Source organism: Eurosta solidaginis, chromosome 5, assembly GCF_040869045.1.
Source record: "Eurosta solidaginis isolate ZX-2024a chromosome 5, ASM4086904v1, whole genome shotgun sequence".
Classification (NCBI taxonomy): domain Eukaryota; kingdom Metazoa; phylum Arthropoda; class Insecta; order Diptera; family Tephritidae; genus Eurosta; species Eurosta solidaginis.
The window spans coordinates 98,727,968-98,749,423 of record NC_090323.1 but is presented as its reverse complement, the minus strand read 5'-3'; positions in this window follow the sequence as shown (position 1 = coordinate 98,749,423).

Genomic DNA, 21,456 nt, shown 5'->3' with positions numbered 1-21,456 from the left:
CCGCAGCGCTCTATTTATAAAAAAAAGTGGTGTTAGTTACACTATTTATAACTCAAGAACGGATGAATCGATTGATTTGGCTGAAAATTTGTGGAGAGGTAGCTTAGAACCAGGAGACGGACATACGATACTTTTTATCCCGTTCTGGCTAGGGTCTTGAGATCAAAACGTGGACTTGGGTATATGGGTATCAAATGGAAGCTGTTTATGAGTGCTTTGATACGGGGTATTTTTCGTACACCTGTGTGACTAGGGTCTCGAGATATAGGCCAAAATTAGGACCCGGGTACCCCTAGAATGTGTTTATAGAATATGGATAACAAATTAAAGCTGTTAATGAGTGCTTTAGTAGAGGGTAATTTTCATACCCCTGGGTGACTAGGGTCTCGAGATATAGGCCAAAACGTCGGCCCGTGTTTGCCTAGACCGCGTTTATACAATATGGATATCAAATGAAAGCTGTTGATGAGTGCTTTAGTTCAGGGTAGTTTTCATACCTATTGGTGACTAGGGTCTCGAGATATAGGCCAAAACGTGGACCCGGGTACCCCTAGAATGTGTTTATACAATATGGATGACAAATGAAAGCTGTTGATGTGTGCTTTAGTACAGAGTAATTTGTATACCGCTGGGTGACTAGGGTCTCGAGATATAGGCCAAAACGTGGACCCGGATACCCTAGAATGTGCGTGTAATATGGATATCAAATGAAAGCTGTTACTGAGAGCTTTAAAGTAATTTTCATTGTGATATTCGATTTAGTCGCATCAACCTGGCAAAACTGATAAATATGCATGCGAAGCGGAAATAAAGACATGAACTAATAGTACCCACATACATACCTATTTACATAAGTCCTATTCGATTTGCCTGAAATTTGGTATACAAATTTGCGTATATTAGTATGTACGATCCTTTTTTCCGCGAGCAGAAACGGACTGGGACTGGGATTAGGACTTGCACTGGGACTGAGACTCGGAGTGGGACTGGGACTGGAACAAAATACGTACGACCCTCTGGGACTGGCAATAAGGGATGAAGAGGAATGAGAAGAACTTGAGAGAAGAGAAAAGAGAGAGCAGACTGAGAAGGAGATAGAGTGAAACGAAGATTGAGATAGATAAAGCGAAAAATACGGAGGGAGGAGTGAATAAAAGGATTAGGAAAAAGGAAGAGGGGGAGGGCAGAGTTAGGCGGAAAAGCTCATTAAAATGTATGCAGATACACCAAATTTAGGGCAGAACAACGTCTGCCAGGTCTGCTAGAATATTTATAAAAGTGAATTTAAAATAGATTGTCAAAAAAATAGATTGTCTTATGTTGGCAGCAGCACTATTAAGCTCTATGGGCAAAATTTCCAAACTGTCGCTATCAGATAATCTAATATCTACTATATATTTGTGAAAGCATGTCTGTATATATGTTTGGACTTACAGCCTAAACCGCAGAATGTAATCGAACGAAATTTTTCCATGACATACCCTTAGTGCGTCAATCTGTGGTAGGCTATATAAACAAAGTTTTCGACAAGGGGGCGTGGCACCTCCCATACAACTGGAATTTTTCGTAGTCAATATATCTGAAAAAATTAAGGCTAGACGACTGAAATTAGGTAAGTGGTTATATAAGGACAATCACTACCACCTCCAGAAAAACTGGGTAAAATGAAAAAGGGGGCGTGGCACCTTCCATACAACTGGAATTTTTTGTTGTCAATATATCTGAAAGTATTAAAGCTAGACGACTGAAATTACGTGAGGAGGTATATAAGACTAATCCATACCCCCTCGGGAAGAATTGGGGATACCGAAAAAGGGGCGTGGCATCCCGATACAAATGGGGGTTGGGATTAGTCTAATATATTAGTCTATATAGTACTGCTTTTAATTATACCCGAACGACGTCGGGTACTCTGCCAGTATATTATAAATGGGAAAGTTTGAATGTTTGGATGTTTGTATGTTTGTCCAGACGTTTGTGTTTGTGAATCAATCACGCAAGAACGGCTGGACGGATTTGGATTAAATTTAGCACACATATAGCCAATAGTTTGGAAGGATCTACTAGTTATACTTTTTTGATAAGGGTGGAGGTCCCCGCCCCCTAGGAACAGTTATAATTTAATTATTGTATTTTTTCGTCTTTGGGACTTAATCACGCCAGAACGTCTACACGGATTTTGATGAAATTTGGGACAGAGACAATAGTCTACTGCGAAGTATTTTTGGAACATGGAAAGGGGGGAGGGGTTCCCACGACCCTTTCGAATAATTACTTTTTAAAAAATTTTTACGCATTATAACTTTACGTATACTGACCTTCACCAATATTACAAACTTAATGGGTCAAATAAGTCGAGGGCTTACAAAGTGCGCAGGGACACCCACCATTCCTCCCCCTCCTCTCGCCCTCTGGTGTAAAATTTATAAATTGTTATATCTCAATACAAATTTTCTCCTAAATCAATAAGTTTTGGTATCTGGCTCATACAGATCGAGATCTAAACAATTTTGGAAAAAACGATCAGTGGTGCTATACTTCTCCTCCCGCCATCCGCTCTCCTTTATTTGCTTTTATTAGCATTACCTGTATGTTTGTTTGTTTGTAGCTCTTCATTCGCTTCAACGCGCCTGCTGCCTTATTAACATGCTTTTATAATTACCTTCAACTTATTTTTAATCCCGTCAGGGTCATATCGAGACCCTTCAGGGATCTTTTCAGGTGTAGTGTCAAATTGGGTCACTGAATTTAAATCTGGCAACTCCCCCTCTAATAAATAAAAGGATGCAACGCTCATATTAACACTTGGCAGCATTTAAAATGTTAGAGTGGAATGACGCGGAGATTCAACCCCATCGCATCATACGATTTTCCCGTTATGCGCAAAAATGCATACCGAGATGGTTGCTGCTGAAAGCGCAATTAAGTTTTTAGTTTTCAGTTTGAAGTGAACCGGTCGCCGCGCTAGACGCGCAAATTAGAAAAAAAACGAAAAAGTGGAACTAAATTTGTAATGGTACAAATATGAAACACCAAAATTAAATTATTAGAATAAAAACCTAAAACCAATAATTGAACGAACAAAAATAAAAGTGAGCTTAAATAAAACGAAACTGAAGTAAAAATTACAATAGTTTTTATTGTGCGTGTATGTTGGCGTACGTTGGGCTAATTGCCCAAAACGATTGGCATCGGTATGCCACTTTACATGGCGACCGTGAGCAAAAAGCCAAATTTATATAAAAATTACAACAAACATATTTTCTGAACGTTTTTATAAATAAATACTTGGCCAAAACTTCGAAGGCCAAAAATGTAATGTGTCTAAAAAGATAATCGGTTCAATCAATCTTTTTAAGAAATGGATCGAAATCCAGCTCCAGCAGATGCCATCAAACCGAAAAATACATTAGAAGAATTGGAAAGATTAGTCTATGTGCCACGTGATAATTTCCTACTTACGGTTAAATCATTTTCATACATTTTGTGGCTTACAACAACATTTGTTATAAAGCCGACGCGTTCGCATTATGAATTCCGTAAAAAATTACAATTACAAAATAATGCAAAAATCGACGCTATTGTTATATTATGGGTGCATCACACTACGCCCATTATAAATAACTTAGCCTGCGAACAATATGAACCAAATAAAATAAATAATGTGGAATGCAAATTAAATGTTGAAATATCATCGCGCTGTGAACAGCGTGGACACCAGCGTTAGCTATATTAGAATTAGAAACAGGTACGGGTGAAGATAACAATTGGAGATGAACCACGAAGAATACGAGAACAGACCTATCACCGACCAAATTTTTAACCAGCACTCAGCAAATCTTATACCAACACAACTGGCGACGTGAAGTTAATGAAGAGTATGTATTCTATTATAAAACATATCTTATTTTAATCGTAAAAAAAATTTTTTTGCTAAAATAAAGCGATAAACTTTTCTAATTGAATCGATTATTGTACATTTACCCAAAAAAAAATGCTTTTGGAAAAAAATCAAAATATATTAAAAGTTTAATACTGAATTTATCGTTCTCTTTGAAAAAAGTTTTTCGCTAAAATAAAGCTTTTTCTACATTTTTCTGTAAATATTTTTCTAATGCTTTCTTAATAATGAACTTTTGTATTTAATTCAATTGCTATTTTAAAGTTTTAGAAATTTCCAAGTCAGAAAAAGTTGGAAAATTGTTTTCATAATTTTTGTAAAAATTTACAATTTCCATTACACAGCTTAAATACTTATAACATTTAAAATATATTTAAATTTAAATGTATTAAAATTAAATTTACTGAATTTATCATATATCACAGAGTTTCCTTGGTCTCTTTTAAAAACATTTTTGAGAAATTACTACTGAAATGTAACATATTTTGTAAAAAAAAAAAAAAAAAATTATATAATTTTCTTAACCAGACTTGCCATTTTATAAAATTTATACCAGACGCGACAAATATTAACCGGATTTTCAAATAATACTCGGATTTACAACATATTTACCTGATTTACAAAATTTTTTCTTTTAAAATAATTTTCAATAAAATTACCCTGTTTCAAACACATGTCCGATTCTGAGGGCAATTCCAGCGACAAATCAAGCTCTAAAGGAAGGTGTTCGCTAGCTCGTCAAGAAGATTTTTGAGGATTTAATGACTCAGATATCGCAGAAAATAATAATTCCAATTTTCAGTCAGTAACTAATATTATAAACACTCAGCCTTCGTCTAATAATTCAGACAACCTACTAGCTAGCAACTCCAATTTTCAGTCAGAAGCTGACTTTTGCAATTCTCATTCTACTTCGAATTCTTCTAATTTGCCTTCGACATATAATTCTTCAGATTTACAATCGAATAACAATATTTCAATCATGGCAACCTCAGAACAGAAAAAGTTGTTCATTACCAGTTACGCCTCAATTATTAGGGAAAACTACAAAGGCGATCCGCTGGCATTAGAATCTTTTATCGACAAAATAAAATTAATTGAAGTCTTCTCAGATGAAAATTTAAATAGCACTTTTATTGCATTTTTGAAATCCAAACTTGAGGGAAAAGCACGCGAAGCATTGCCAACCGAGATAAACTCAGTTGATGACATAAAGACTGCCTTGAGAAATAGAATAAAACCGGATAACTCGAAAGTTGTTTCTGGTAAAATCGCGTCCTTACATGTCATCTATAATAACTACTCGGACTTTGCTAAGCGCGTTGAAGAACTATCCGACGCATTGGAACGTTCTTTGATTATTGAAGGTATGACACAAGCCAAGGCACATGAAATGGTCGTAGAGCAAACAGTGAATGTGTGCAGGTTGAACACTCGTTCAGAATTAGTCAAATCCATTCTGGCTTCAACTACCTTCAGTGATTCAAAAGACGTAGTTGCAAAAATGATAGTTGAACGTAATAATGAGGTAAAAGAAAGAAAAGTACTAGCATTTCGTTCTCGTGGTAATTGGCAAAATAGTTTTCGAGGAAATTATAGAGGTAATATTTCAATAATAGGTACAAAAATCCAAATGCAAGATCCAACAATAACAATAGAAATAACATAAAGGGTACAATAATTCTAAAAGAAGTATTAATGACAGATATAGCACTAATAGAAACAATCAGCCTAGTAGTAGTAACAATAACGCTACTAATAATAATAATAATAATAGACGTTCAAATTTGCGAAGTAATGCCAATGAACGCTCTTTAAACGTGAACGACCCTCAGGAGCGAACACTGGGGGATCGGGATCACGATTTAGACAATTAAACGAATCTTCTTCAAATATATTAAAATCCATCTACTGCTTGAACCTTAATTATTCAGATTTTATTGAACTTCAATGTAGCGATTCCTACAAACCTTGTACTTTTCTAGTAGATTCTCAAGCACATATTTCTTTAATCAAAATTGCAAGTTTATCTCAAAATTGTAACTTTAATAGTAATGAAATTATTAATATAACAGGCGTAACAGCGGAAACAATTTCAACTTTAGGAACCTTAAAAAACAACTTAATTGCATATAATTTTTTAATACCGCACTTCAAACGGAATACTCGGCAAAGACTTTTTAAAATTAAATAAATGCATTATTAATTATGCAAGCGATAGCATAACTATTAATACCGGCTTAAAAACTCTAAATATTCCAATCTTGCACGGCATAAGTACCGATTCTTTAGTTATTCCTCCGAGATGTGAAGTTTATCAGTTATTTAAATTACCAAAATGCGACAATCCAGCTTTTCTAGACCCACAAGAAATCTGTAGTGGTGTTTTTACGGCAAAGTGCAATGTTGACACAAATAATCCAGTTCTAAAAATTTTAAATGTTAATGACGAAGTAAAACATGTCAACAATTGCAATATCGTAACAGAAGATATCACCAACTACAATGTCTACAAAATCAATGAAACTTCAAAAGATCAAAACGCTTAGAGGAATTAACGAAAATTTTTAAAAATCAAATGCCAGGTTATGCTCAAAAACAATTGCTAGATTTATGCTTAAAATATGCCGATGTATTCGCTTTAAAAACTGATCGTATGACTTTAAATAACTTTTACGAAGAAAAACTATGTTTAATTGATAAAAATCCAGTCTATATAAAAAATTATCGTTTACCATATACACAACGCGAAGAAATTAATAAACAAGTCGAAAATTTAATGCGAAATGATTTAATAGAACCCAGCTTTTCTAACTATAACAGTCCTTTAATTCTGGTACCGAAAAAATATCCTTCAGGCCAAAAGTCTTATCGTTTGGCGTTGATTTCAGAGCAGTCAACAAAAAGCTTATCGCAGACAAATTTACATTGGCTCGTGTAGACGACATTCTCGAAAATCTTGGCAGAGCGAAATATTTTTCGACTTTAGATCTTTTTCTGGTTTTCACGAAATACCAGTTCATGTCAATTCTAGAGACGTTTTACGTATGATGTCATTAGCATTTTCAGGCATTTCGCCAAATCAAGCTTTTATGTACATTGACGATGTTATCGTCATCGGTTGTAGCGAGACACATCACCTCAAAAATTTAGAAAAAGTTTTCGAAACTTGTAGAAAATTCAATCTAAAGTTAAATCCCAACAAATGCAATTTCCTTCATTCTGAAGTAACTTTTTTAGGCCATAAATGCACCTCAAAAGGCCTGCTGCCAGATGACTCAAAAATAGACGCAATTAAAAAACGCTAAGCCTAAAGACAAAGATGATGTTAGGCGATTCGTTGCATTTGCAAATTATTATAGGCGTTTTATACCTAAATTTGCGTCACTGGCAGCCCCTTTAAATCGTCTAAATCGGAAAAAAGTTGAATTTGTTTGGGATGATGCTTGCGAAAATGCTTTCGAGAAATTAAGATTATCATTAATGTCTCCTCAACTATTACAATACCCTGATTTTTCAAAAGAATTTATTATCACTGTAGATGCATCTAAGAGTGGTTGTGGCGCTATATTAAGCCAAAAACATGGAGATAATGATTTACCGATTTGCTTTGCATCAAAATCTTTCAATAAAGCCGAACAGAAAAAACAATAATAGAGTTGGAACTTTTAGCAATACATTTTGCTATTAAACATTTTCGGCCGTATGTTTACTGTACACATTTCACGGTAAAATCAGACCATAGACCATTAGTTTATGTATTTAATATGAAAGATCCTTCCTCGAAACTCTCTAGAATCAGATTAGATTTATCAGAATATAACTTTACAATTGAATATATTAAAGGAAAATCGAATGTTGTGGCGTATAATTATAGACGAAATTAAAGATTCGACAAAACACGTTTTAGCCGTTAAAACGCGATCACAAACTAAACAGCAAGAATTACAATACGAAAATATTACTTTAAATGATACGACTTCTAACGATAATAAAGTACAAGTTTATGATAAATTTTCATATGATTTTTCAAAAAAGATGCCGCGAGTAAAATCAAATATATACTATAATAAAAATAAGGAGATCTCCAATTTACAAATTTATGCGCATTTAAAACATAAAAAATATAATTTACTTAATCTCGTGACTGTTAACGAAATAACGAATTTAGATGAGTTACTTTAGAGGCTGGAAAAAGCAGCCGAAAATCACAGTATTAAACAATTAGAATGGCCAAAAAGCGATATAGTTTTCAATAATTTTACAATTACAAATTTTAAAATCCGCGGAAATGAAATTTTAAAGTCATTACAAATAATATTGACGGACCCTGTAGAGACCGTAACAAACAATGAACAGAAACAGAAACTTATGACAATTTATCACGAAGATCCAATGCTAGGAGGTCATTGCGGAACAAAAAGATTATATGCCAAATTAAGATCTTACTATTACTGGAAAAACATGACACGTGATATAGCGAAATTTGTGAAAAATTGCAATAAATGTCTTTTAAATAAAGTGATACCAAAAGCAAAAGAAAATCTTGTCCTTACCCCAACACCCTGTAAACCATTTGACATAGTAATTGTCGATATTAGGGACGGAATACAAAAATGAATTATTCTCGGAATTAACAAAACTTTTAAAAATTAATCATGATTTCTCAATAGTTTATCACCACGAAACTGTTGGTACTGTTGAAAGAAACCATAGAGTCTTTAACGAATATTTACGTGCATATCTAGATGAAACGTATTCAGATTGGGTTACACATTTGAAATATTTTACATTTTTACATAATACTACAAGTAGTTCCGTTTTTCGTAATAAATTTACTCCTTCCGAAATAATATTTGGCAGAAAATCTACAATGCCACATGAATTACAAAAGGAGCAATTCGATCCGATTTATAATATAGAAAATTATACAAAAGGTCTAAAATATAGAATGCAAAAATCTCATAAAATGGCAACAAATTTGATTGAGAAACATAAAACTAGAAATAAGAAATTATACGATAAAACAGCTAAGCCTTTAGAAATTAAAATTAATGATAGGGTTTTAGTAGAAACAGAACCGAGAAATAAACATAGAAATATATATCAAGGTCCCTACATAATAAAGAATATCGATGGACCAAATGTAACAATTTACGATGAAATTAATAAAATTGAAAAAACTGTACATAAAAACCGCATCCAAAAATTTAATTAAAATTGATACTACTTTTAAATTTTACTAATTAATCTTTAAAGATAAACATATTTTAAGAATGCGCCAATGAATGTCAAAAAAAAAAATTTTATGTTAATTTCGATGCGGGCTAATTTATTAAATATATGTCACCTGAGTAATAAAAAAAAAGCAACTTACTTACTTTAAGTAGTAGTAGCAGTAGTAGCGTATAAAATAAGCTTACCATACAAAATAGAAATGATAATAACGGCGCACTTCAAACTAAACTAAATTATCAAAGTCTAAAAATTTATTTTTCTTACATATTCCTTTTTTGCAAATTTCAATTTTAGTTCTTTTTGATATAGCCTAAAGAAGAATGTGGCAAGACTGATCACCTTGCCAAATTCTTCTTTTCTAAAGGGGGATGATGTAGTGTCAAATTGGGCCACTGCATTTAAATCTGGCAACTGCCCCTCTAATAAATAACACTTGGCATCACTTAAAATGTTAGAGTGCACAATGGTCTGAAATTCAAATTTTTTGACATAAATTAGAAGGAGTGGTACTAGGCCATTGAAATTTCGCATACAGGTTTGTTTTATGATTTAGTTAAGAAAAATTCCAAGAATTGATGAAATCGGTCATTCCCCAGGGGTACCTTCCTTGGACCTATAGTAAAAATTTTTGAATTTCAGCTCCAAAAATTGCGATATCTTCACGAAAATTTGTAAATATGTTATAATGTAATACGCATCGACGATACCAAAAATAGTTGAAATCGGCCAGTCCCTAGGAGTACTTCCCTTGGACCTATAGTAAAAATTTGCTTTCATAAAATGAAAAATTTGCATATGATGGGAAAAATAATCAAATAATTTTATTATCCAAATATTTATACATATGTTTTTACTGAAACAATTATTTTTATAACGACATTAACTGTACATCTGAAATGAGAGAGAAGTTACAGAATTATTAAATTCACTTGAATATAATATAAAAAGTTATATGTACCAAGCAAATCATTCGAAATCACAGTCTTCCGATCCTAAAACTAAAGCGTTCTCCACAACGTCTGCTTCCGATATATCGGAATCAGAATTATCCGAATCGTATTCAGATCCCCCTGGCAAGTGGTTGAAAATTTGAAGCTCACTAGAAGGTGCAAGCAATTGTATTACTTCTTCTGGTAGCTTCTCTCTTTTCCGATATTTTTCTCTAGCGGATAAAGACAAGCTGGAAAGAAGGGGGTCTGAAGAATCCATTGCTCTATTGAAAACATCAGTCATATTATTTTTTCTTGTATTTTTTCTTGCATGTGCGTTGCGATCTCTCTTGTATAACTTATTTCGAGCTTCTGACGCATTTTCACCAAAACAACCAACAGGAATTACGCAATTTTTTATAATCTGTGAGCCGTGAACTAATATTTTATGAACTGTTGCTGACATTGGAAACCATAAATATTTTTCCATGTACAAGAAGGCAGTTCTTTTGCAAAAATCTTCAAACTTTGTGGTATCTATAGGGTACTCGCAGGAAATACAATTAATATAACTCTAAAGTTATTCAAAATTTCTATATCAATATTTGTAATTAAAGAAAAGAGTTCTAAATTGTTAAATGCTTTCCTGGCAGTATTGCCGTCATTTGATGTTCCACTACCATTTGCTTAAGGCTTATCTACATGAAGGCCCATTTCTTCCCAAAACCTCTTTTGTACTTCTTTTTTACGAAGTTGGAATGCTTTTTATCTTAATTCGATTCTATAAGCAATGTGTACAACGAATTCAAATACTCGAATCCATGCATGTAGTGGGCTAATACCATAGCTAAGGGATGTAAGTTTGGGCTTAAAAACATCAGAATTAAAATTTTTAGTTGTTACGAATTGTTTTGGTGTAGCACCACATATTGGGCATTTTTGATTAGAATTGGTGTTTGTTATAACATTTAGTACTTTTCCATCAATCAAAGTCATATGCAAATCATAATTGACAATAATTTTTTCTCCGTTATCAAGGTAATATTCAAATGGATTTAAATAAGATATTTGCATATCTAGCTGACTATTTTCTGATAGAATTGGAGCTGTAGATTCTTTTGCTAATTGCATTTTTAATGGCCTGCAATACCGCACTGATTGCGTAGTGCGACTCCTCCAAATAATTTTGCCAGAACTGTCCAACATTTGTAAAGGTATAATGGTAGTTACAAACAGTGATTGGTCAAAAAGTTGAGGTGTACTTGTCTCAAACCTTTGTTTAAGCATACTTTGTCCCGTTGTACCGTCAAACCCATAGCTAGCAATTAAAACAACATCCGAAATTTCTGCCATGACGTGCAAAACATCTTTTTGGAATAAAAGAATGCGTTGTGCGGTTTTGCAGTGATACTTCTGCTGAAGACTCCGACACAGATATCTCCTTAGGCCGGCAAAGTAGCTTGCATTTAATTACTTCCTCATAGCTTGGATATATATTGCAATTCCTTTCTTTATTTAACAACCTCATGTTGATATATTGCTTTTGCTTAAATCATTTTCAAGTAAAAATGCGAGAGCTTCTTCCGGAGCTAGTGGAACTGCTTCGGGTTTTTTGGAGGTAACAGCTTTTCTGATTTCGCTTTGTTCTGCTTGATGCGCAGTTTTCTTTAAAATAAATGCTAAATCACTTTGTTTTGATTTTTTTGCCGCAACAGTAGCTGCATGAATCAAAAAATCAACATCGTCATTGTTTTCACAAGAAAGATTACTTGCCAGCTTCCTCTTAAGCCGATCTTTTGCATATGTGTAGCTAACCTTTGGTCGTCCTGCTTTACTTGAACAGGGTTTTTCAAAATCATTCTCAGAAATTTCAATAATAATTGTTGCGGAAACTCACTGGGGGTATTTCTATTTAAATTTATTAACCATACGATTACATTTTGATAATTTTTCGCTAACATATGCTAATAAATTTTGTATTTTTTTTTCTTATTTCATCTTTTTTCTTTAAACTTAACTAATTAGTATTAATTTTTTTAAAAACCCAATCCAAAACAACATTAGTTTTGCGATCGCCCTCTATCCAAACTCCAAGCATTTCTTCGTGTTGGAATTTAAAGGTTGCTGAAAATTACAAATATACTTAAATGGGGCAAAAACGGGCAAATGTTGCATACATGATTTTAAAGAACATACCCCAAACTTCCACCGAACATAAAAATCTGGAAGAATACGGGACAATACACACAACTTTCACTCCACAGAACACAGGTTAATACGAAATTTTCGGTTAAAAAAGTTATTAAACAAAACTCCACACTATACAGATATGACACAATAAACCACATTTTTTTTCTTTAAGTTAAAAAATAGATACCTTTCTTATATTCTTCCATTATAAATTTATTTCTTTCTTTCCTTTTTAACTATTATCGAACAGCTATTTTCTTACAATATTTTACTGAACTGTTTACAAGTTTGTTGTTGCTTCAGAAGCATCATGTTTTACAGCTCATATTTAGAACAGAGTTGCCATATCCAAATAATTTTTTGTATATTTTACACCACTGAAATGTCTCAATTAATACTGCGTACCTATTTTTTTGAAGTAAGAAAAAATAATTTTGGATTTATGCCAAAAAATTTGAATTTCAGACCATTGTGGAGTGGAATGACGCGGAGATTCGACCCCATTGGTTTCCCAAAACGAGTGGCATCGGTATGCCACTTTACACAGGATGGTCTTCGGGATCCGTCCGAGATCCCGTCGGGGTCATTTAGGGACTCTTTCGGGACTTTTTCGGGATAACTTTGGAACTCTTCCGGGATACCCTGCTAGACAGCTGTCAGTCATTTGAGGCATCAATTGACAGATATGGCTGATGGAAATTTACATCAGGGCGTAAAGCAAAGTTTCTATCAGGTTGTTAGAGGCGACATGAAAAACCTGATGTAAACATTCTGTATACGTGTATGCATACACATACATACCATGGTTTTCCATAGGAATAAAAGGGAAAATTTATGCGAGTGTATTAGTAATGTCAAAAATTCTGTGAATGTGTTGGAGTCTCCGTAAGCTCTGTCTAGCAGGGTAATTTCTGAACTGTTTTCGGAATCCGTTCAGGATTCCGTGTGGGTTACTTAGGGACATTTTCGGGAGTATTCCGGGATCATTTCGGGACTATTTCGCGATCATTTGGGGACCCTTCCGGCATCATTTCTGGATGGTTTTCGGGATCTTTCCGGGATCCCGTCGGGGCTATTTTAGGATTATTTGGAATATATGGCGGCATCATTTCTTAATGGTTTTCGGAATCCGTCCGGGATCCCGTCAGGGTCATTTCGGAACTATTAGGGGATCATTTGAGGACCTTTCCGGTATCATTTCTGGCGGAATGATACAACTGTCGCTTTCTGTTCCGTGTAGGATTGGTATTGCAACCTTTCCATTACCTACCCAAAAGGAAATACTATTTCTTTCATAGTTAATAATGAATTTGTTAATTTTCAGAAAATCTTTACCCAGTATGCCATCGGATGGAATATTAAAGTCTTCATTTACTACATGTAAAGTATGTTTAATAGAAAAGTTAGAAAAATTTTAATTTGCTGTAATTTTACCTAAAGTAGAAACTGAATTAGAAGTGGCACCGGTAATTTTAATAATGTCGTTCGTATTTAAGGAAATATTTCTGTCTAAATATGATATCTTTATTAAAGAAATGTCTGCTTGAGTGTCTACTAGGAAGGAACAAAATTTTTGTGACTCGTTAAGTTGTAATTCAATGAAATCAGAGTAATTTAAATTTAAGCAATATATGCCTATTGGTGAGGGATGTTCGCTTATTGGCTTAGTTTGTCCTCCCACAGTGTTCGCTCCTGAGGGGCACTGGCGTTTAAAGCGCGAACGTTTGCGTTTCGACCTCTACCGTTTGAAGATCTTGAATTGTTGCTTCTATTGTTACTATTATTTGTATTTGAATTGGAATTTGTATTTGGACGCGTATTATTACTGTTGCTATTCTGGTATCTATTTCCGTTATAATTCCTATATCTCTGATTATTATTGCCGTTATATTTGCTGTTGTATGCAAATGAATTATTGTTCCTATAACCAGTATAGCCTCGGTTTGGGTAAAAGCCTCGATAACTACCACGTGAATTTCTGAATGTGTTGTTACCACGTGATCGGAAAGCTAAAACGTGACGTTCAGTTACTTCGTTGTTTTGTTCTACAATTAATTTTGCTACTACGTCTTTCGGATCAGTAAATGCTGTTGAGGCTAAAATGGTTTTTACTAAATTTGATTTTGCATTTAGACGACACACGTTAACAGTTAGTTCGACTGCCATTTCATGAGCTTTCACTTGAGTGATCGCTCCAATAATAAGAGACCGCTCAAGTGAGTCAGCTAAATCTTCAACTTTTTTGGCAAAATCTGTATAATTGTTTCCGTTAACGTGCAACGCTGCAATTCTCCCTGCTACAACTTTCGAGTTGTCTGGTTTGATCCTATTACGTACAGCTGTTTTAATTTCATTGACTGAAGTTACTTGTGTTGGTATTGCTTCACCGGCTTTACCCTCTAATTTTGATTTTAAGAACGCTATAAAAGTATCATTTAAATCTGCAGTAGCGAATTGTTCAAGTAATGCGATTTTGTCTATAAAAGAATCAAGTACAAGGGGATCACCACTGTAGTTTTCTCTAATAGAATTAGCACATGTGTTAATAAAAACTCCCTTATCTTCAGGTGTCGCCATGATTTGATCGTTAAGATCTGGAGCTGAATTAGCAGAAGGTGAGGCAAAATTTATATTAATTGGATCGTTAAGATCTGGATTTACGTTAGAAGAAAGGTTAACTAGAGTTGTGTTATTTGAGTCGTTAAGCTCTAATTTTAAAGTAGAAAGAGTTGAGGTTAATTGTGCACTATTTGAATCGTTAAGATTAGAAGTTAAATTTTTACTGGAAGGATCTTCAAAGCCTGGAAAATCTGTTGACAATTAAAATTTATTTTCTTGGTTTGTGACTTCTTCGGTCGTAGATGAAGCTAAACTTTCGTAGCTTGAGGCTGATTTATCGGAATCGGATTCTAAATCTGAAGTTTTGTGCACTTGCTAACCACTTCTAAGGTTGTACATATGAAATTAATGAAGCACTTGTTTGAATGTTGAATTTATATTTAAAGCTGAAGTTTTGAGGGAAAAGAAAAAAAATTTGTAAAAGTGAACTGATTTACAGGTGAATAGTCGCTAAAAAAGTATTTAACAATTTGTTTGAAGAATTAATTAAAACTGTAGTAAACTTATATGAAAAATCTTTAAGGTGTAATTGAATTTAAAAAAATCCATTTATATTCACAGACGCACCGCTTTGTAAAAAAAATTCGTATATTTTCACGGACGCGCCGCTTTATATAAAAAATCTGACTTGGTTTTTAACGGAACCACCGCATATTTAAAAAAAAATATACTTGGTTTTTAACGGAACCACCGCATATTTCAAAAAGTTAGTTGGTTTTTAACAACCCACCGTTTATATCAAAAAGTTAGTTGGTTTTTAACAACCCACCGTTTATATCAAAAAGTTAATTGGCTTTTTAACAAACCACCGTTTATATAAAAAAATTCAATTGGTTTTTCACACACCACCGTTATGTCAAAAATCCAAAATTTATATGAAATGCTTAATTATTTTAATTGACATGCGAAGGCACCGAATTTAATAAAAAATTTTAATTTGTAAAATACATACATATATACGTTTAAGGAAAAAATGTTAAATACATATATATATAATATACTTATTACTGCTGCTACGCCAACCGTAAATGCTGCCGCTGCCGTAAACGCTGCCACTGTCGTCGCCAATGCTGCTGATGCCGGAGTTGTGTCTGGCGGTCTTCGCCGGCGCTGCCGCTGCTGGTTTCGATGTTAATGCTGGTGGTGGTGGTGGACTTTAAAAATGGCGGTGTTGTACAGTTGGCTAGTGGCGTAGGTTTTAAAGTACGTTAATTAATAGCGTTCTTGTATGAAAAATTTTCCATTTTGGTCTTATATTTGTTGTAGTTTTAAGTCGATTTTATTAAGTTAAAGATTTTGTATTACTTCTGTACCGTTTATTGTAGTTTTTAATATATTTTGTTATTTAAAGTTTTTTTTGATTATTTCTGTATAATTTAGTTGTAGTTTTTGGACGTTTTTTATTATTTAACGCTTTCTTTACTTTGTTTTATTTAATTATGTATTTTCACTGCCACTGCCACTTTCCACATATTGCATAAAAAGTTCCACCACCTACCTTTGTTAAACAAAATCCGGTTGCCTGCTGAGGCTCCAGCCTCACGGTCGCCATATAAAGTTCCATTTTGGAGCCTCTTTGGAAGCCACGCACCTTTGGGCTACTAGCCCCACGTGCAGACTTAATGTCCAAATAAATTGGTCTTATTTAGGTTTTTGTTTGTTTATTTATGTTGTATTTGAGTTTGTTTATTACAATAAACAATTTGTAAACTTTACACCTAATTTTAGTTTGTTTTACTTATATTGTCTTTTAACTTAGTTCGATTAGATACCTTAGTTTTTATTTCCGCACTTAGTTCGTGTTTTTTCTTGTGTCGTCCAAATTTTAATAATAATGGCCGGTCTTTTTCTGCCGAGCCGAATTGCTCTGTTTCCAAGTTGTTCCAACAACTGTTATCCGTTCACAGTAGACAAAGGGTGTTGCAGCGATTTGGAAACAGGGTGACATTTTTATTATTCGTTAAGGCTGCTGTTACAGCTCTGATTTTTATTGCCAAATGCAATGATTCCTAATTTTTCAGTATCATATGTTGGTAAATTGAGCTCTTTCACAACTCCTCAGTAACGCATGTTCGCTGGCTTCCACTGTCCATTATAATTCTGGACAGAATACGCTCTGAATTATTTTCGTTGCTAATTATTACCTTTGCTGTTTGCAAAAAATTTTTTGCACCGCTCTCATCTGTCGTGCTTAACGTAGCAGCGCTCGCTGTCGACGGTGACGTCTTGGCTTCGACAGCGCTCAACTTATCGTCCATTGCGCTTTGTTTGACCTTTGTCGGCCTCTCGCACATTGACATCACATGTCGCCTACCGCACAACTCACATTTAAGCCACTGGGCTTTGCAGAATTTTTGAATTATGGTTTTTGTTTGTGCAACGAAAACATCTTCCTTCACGACGGAGAATGGCTTTCCGCTGTTCAGCACTCAAATTACTTTTACAATTTCTTGCGGTGTGATTAGTTTTCTTACAAAACACACATTGAGGCTGCTTATCACTTGAGCTGGTGTACAGGCCAGTGGTGGTACCTGTTTTAGCATTCCATCCTTTACGTTCGTGGTTATCATATCGCTTACTTTCTCGCTCTGACAATAATGACTTTTCCAAAGCTTCCAGTTCAACTTTAATGAAATCAAGTAGAGTCTTTAACTGCGAGTCACTCGTGATGCTATTTTGGGAGATGTTAGTGGTTGTGTTAAGTATCGTATTAGAAAGAGATGCCCTACCAGCAGATCTATGGAATGAGCGCGCATGGGTGATGGGAGAGCTTTAAGCAATACCGACTTCACCATAACTTCATAATGTGACGTTGTTATTTGAAGTGCCGTTAGGGATCCCATAGTGGCGCTCACCTGATTATACAGTTGGCGTAGACCATGAACGTCGCTCGACGACTGTACTATTTTAAGATTCATTAATTTTTGCAAACATTTCTCTAGTAGTTTGTCACTATCGCCGTACTCCTCTTGCAACATGGCTATGGCATCGTTGGAGTATTGTTCAGACGAAGTAAATCCCGCTTTCGTAGCTGCAGCTTTCCCTATCAACGCCTCGCTTATGAAGTTAAACTTTGCCGCTGTTGAGGATTTTTGATTCTCATGAACCGCTAGCTTGAACTGATCCCAGAATGGCAACCAGTTTTCCAGACTTCCGTCGAACTTCTTTATCTCGAAAGCCTTTAGTTTAATGCCGTAATGACCACTTTCATTGTTTTTAACATGTGGCGCGGTGCCCTCGCTGCTGGGTTGATTGCTTTGCGCTGGCTTAAAATAAGTAGAAAGAACGTAATCCATCTCTGCTAGTTGCGTTATGGTCTTACTGTCGCACTCGATTGCGCTTTCAACCTCCTTTTGCATATCATCCAGCTTTACAGTGTTTCGTACAGCTTCATCCGCCCTTTTAAGGTTGGAAGGCGCATTTTTCAATCGCTGTATGAATATGGTTAGCTCCTCCTCTACTGGACAACTTGAACCGGAAAAAATTTTAGGTTTGATTGATTCTAGATAATCGTTGGCCGCGTTACATAGTTTAGAAACTTGCGTTCGACACGATGCTCGGATTACCGCTTCCATAGTCACTTATCAATTCGATTTTAATTAGGTTTTATTAAATTCAACCGATCGCTAAGTCCGACTGTCTCGGGTTTCGGCACCATGAAAAAAATTATTTAAATAAAAACGTGTTATTTCATAAGGTTCCCGATTTTAGACAGTCTCGGTGAACTATTTAATAAGAACTAAACTCAAAAGTAAATTTACGTATGTAAGTACATTTGGATGAGTACACAGGTACCAGTAAAAGAGAATAGAGTACAATGAGTGAATTTAAGAATGCAAATAACTAAGTAGGTATGTATATATATGTCAAGCTATTGAGTGACAGAATTCTGTTATATATTTAATTTTCTACAGATGGAAAATCAATGAGGTAGGACGTATGCACGCATGTTTGTTAACACACAAAAAGTAATTCGTAAATATGACATATAAATACTACTTAATTTTTTGAGTGTAAGGAAAAATTTAAACAAAATAAACTGTTAACATGAAGCCATTAAAACATTCTGCGCATGAGGGTTTGCTTGCAAAATATATTTTCAAAAATACTCTGCTTGTTCAGCGACAACTAAATACGAACAAAAATTGAATATAAAGATATTGCATGCGCGAACTTCGGTGGAAAGCAGCGGAGCGTAACAAAATTCTAGTAGGTCACTTTCACCACACCAAAAACTTTAACACAATTTTTAACATAATTTAAGCACAGAAATACACTGATTGGAGTTTTAGTAAGTAAAAGTTAAAATTCTTAACACAATAGCTGAATAAAAAGTGTACAAATAATTATTAAATAACAAATACAGACAGTGGTAGTTTAACAAATTCTGCTGTGGTAAGTAGTGAATGTGACCTACTAGAATTTTGTGAAGCTTTCCTCTGACGATTTTGCGTCTATGCAATGTCTCTATATTATATCGTTTCTGATACGAATAAAGACGAAGGAGAATAATAATACGTGTGAAGTGGTGCCAATAATTGTTATACTAAATGGGGACCGCTGCTTTACAAAGTGCCCAAAGGAGGATGTTAAGAAATTTTGGGAAAACGTTTCAAAAGAGCTAAATAGTTTTGGGCCACCAACAAAAGATGTAACTACCTGAAAAAATGTAATGCTTTTGTAATACGTATGTATGTATATATGTAAATTCATTGGTTGCTTTTGGTTTAGGCATATTTGGACTTCAAGTCGTATGTAAAACGCAAACTCGTGGAAAATAAAATGGAGCAGACAGCCACAGGAGGCGGAAGAAATCGGCAACATAGCTTCGTAGATTTGGAAGAAGGCTTAATAGAGTTGGTATCTCTAGAAACTTGCACTTCGATTTGCCCAATCACCACCAGTGTAGGACTTGCTCAAGTTCATTCGGAAGATACTCCTGCAGCAGACGCAGATGTTTCTATGGCGTCAGCAAGCGGTGGCTTTTCACAACCGAGCCGGCGTTCAACTCCCCAAAAATCGCCAAATCCCCCTACATAAACCTTCTTAATGAACAAATTGGTTTGCAGGAAGGCTTTTACAAAGAGAGCATACAAAACTTCAAAATTCAACAACAAAAGTTACATGATATTGCCTCAGGAATTCGGCGATTGTATCGAGCCACAAAAAAATTATGAACTGAAAATTGCTCAAGTTGAGGAGAGTCACGAACACAACAGACTAATAGCCGAAAAAATTAATTAACACTAGTAAGAAAAGCTAAGTTCCGGTGTAACCGATACTCAGCTGCTAAATTACAGTTTGCAAAGCTTTTAAATTGCCTTCTTTTAAAAGGGGCGGCGCCACGCCCATTGTCCAAAATTTTACTAATTTTCTATTAATAATAATAATAATTCATCGCTTTATCCCTCTTTGGTAATGAATTATCGCACTTTTTCCGTTTTTCGAAATTTTCGATATCGAAAAAGTGGGCGTGGCTATAGTCCGATTTCGTTTATTTTGAATAGCGATCTGAGATTAGTGCCCAGGAACTTACATATCAAATTTCATTAAGGTACTTCAAAATTACTCAAGTTATCGTGTTTATGGACAGACGGACATGGCTAAATGAATTTCTTTTTTCGCCCAGATCATTTTGATATATTGAAGTATATATCTATCTCGATTAATTTATGCCGTTACGGGGTACCGTATCGCGAACAAAATTAATATACTTTGAGCTCTGCTCAGCTGAGTATAAAAAAATTCTGAAAATGGAGGAAAAAAGTCTGAAATTACCTAATAAATAAATTAAATTACTATAATTATGACAATTATTACAAAAACTATACACCGTGGTTTTAGTTACTTACTTACTTACTTACTTAATTGGCGCTTAACCGTCTAAACGGTTATGGCCGTCCAACAAGGCGCACCAGTCGCTCCTTCGCTCCGCCAGCCGACGCCAATTGGTCACACCAAGGGAGTTTAAATCGTTTTCCACCTGATCCTTCCAACGGAGTGGGGGCCGCCCTCTACCTCTGCTTCTATAGGCGGGTTCCGATAGGAACACTTTCTTGGCCGGAGCATCATCTTTTATTCGCATAACATGGCCTAGCCAGCGCAGCCGCTGCGTTTTAATTCGCTGGACTATGTTGATGTCTGCGTATAGCTCGTACAGCTCATCATTAAATCTTCTTCGGTACTCGCCATCGCCAACGCGTAGAGGTCCATAAATCTTTCGAAGAACTTTTCTCTCGAACACTCCATGCTTCTGCCCCATATAGCAGGACGGGTACGATAAGTGACTTGTAGAGTATGATTTTCGTTCGCCGAGAGAGGACTTTACTTTTCAATTGCCTACCTAGTCCAAAGTAGCATTTATTGGCAAGATTGATTCTTCGCTGGATTTCAGTGCTGATGTTGTTGCTAGTGTTGATGCTGGTTCCCAAATAAACGAAGTCTTTTACTATTTCGAAATTATGGCTGCCAACAGTAGCGTGGTTGCCAAGGCGCATATGCGCTGACTCTTTGCTTGATGACAGCAGGTACTTCGTTTTGCCCTCATTCACCATCAATCCCACCTTTACCGCTTCTTTT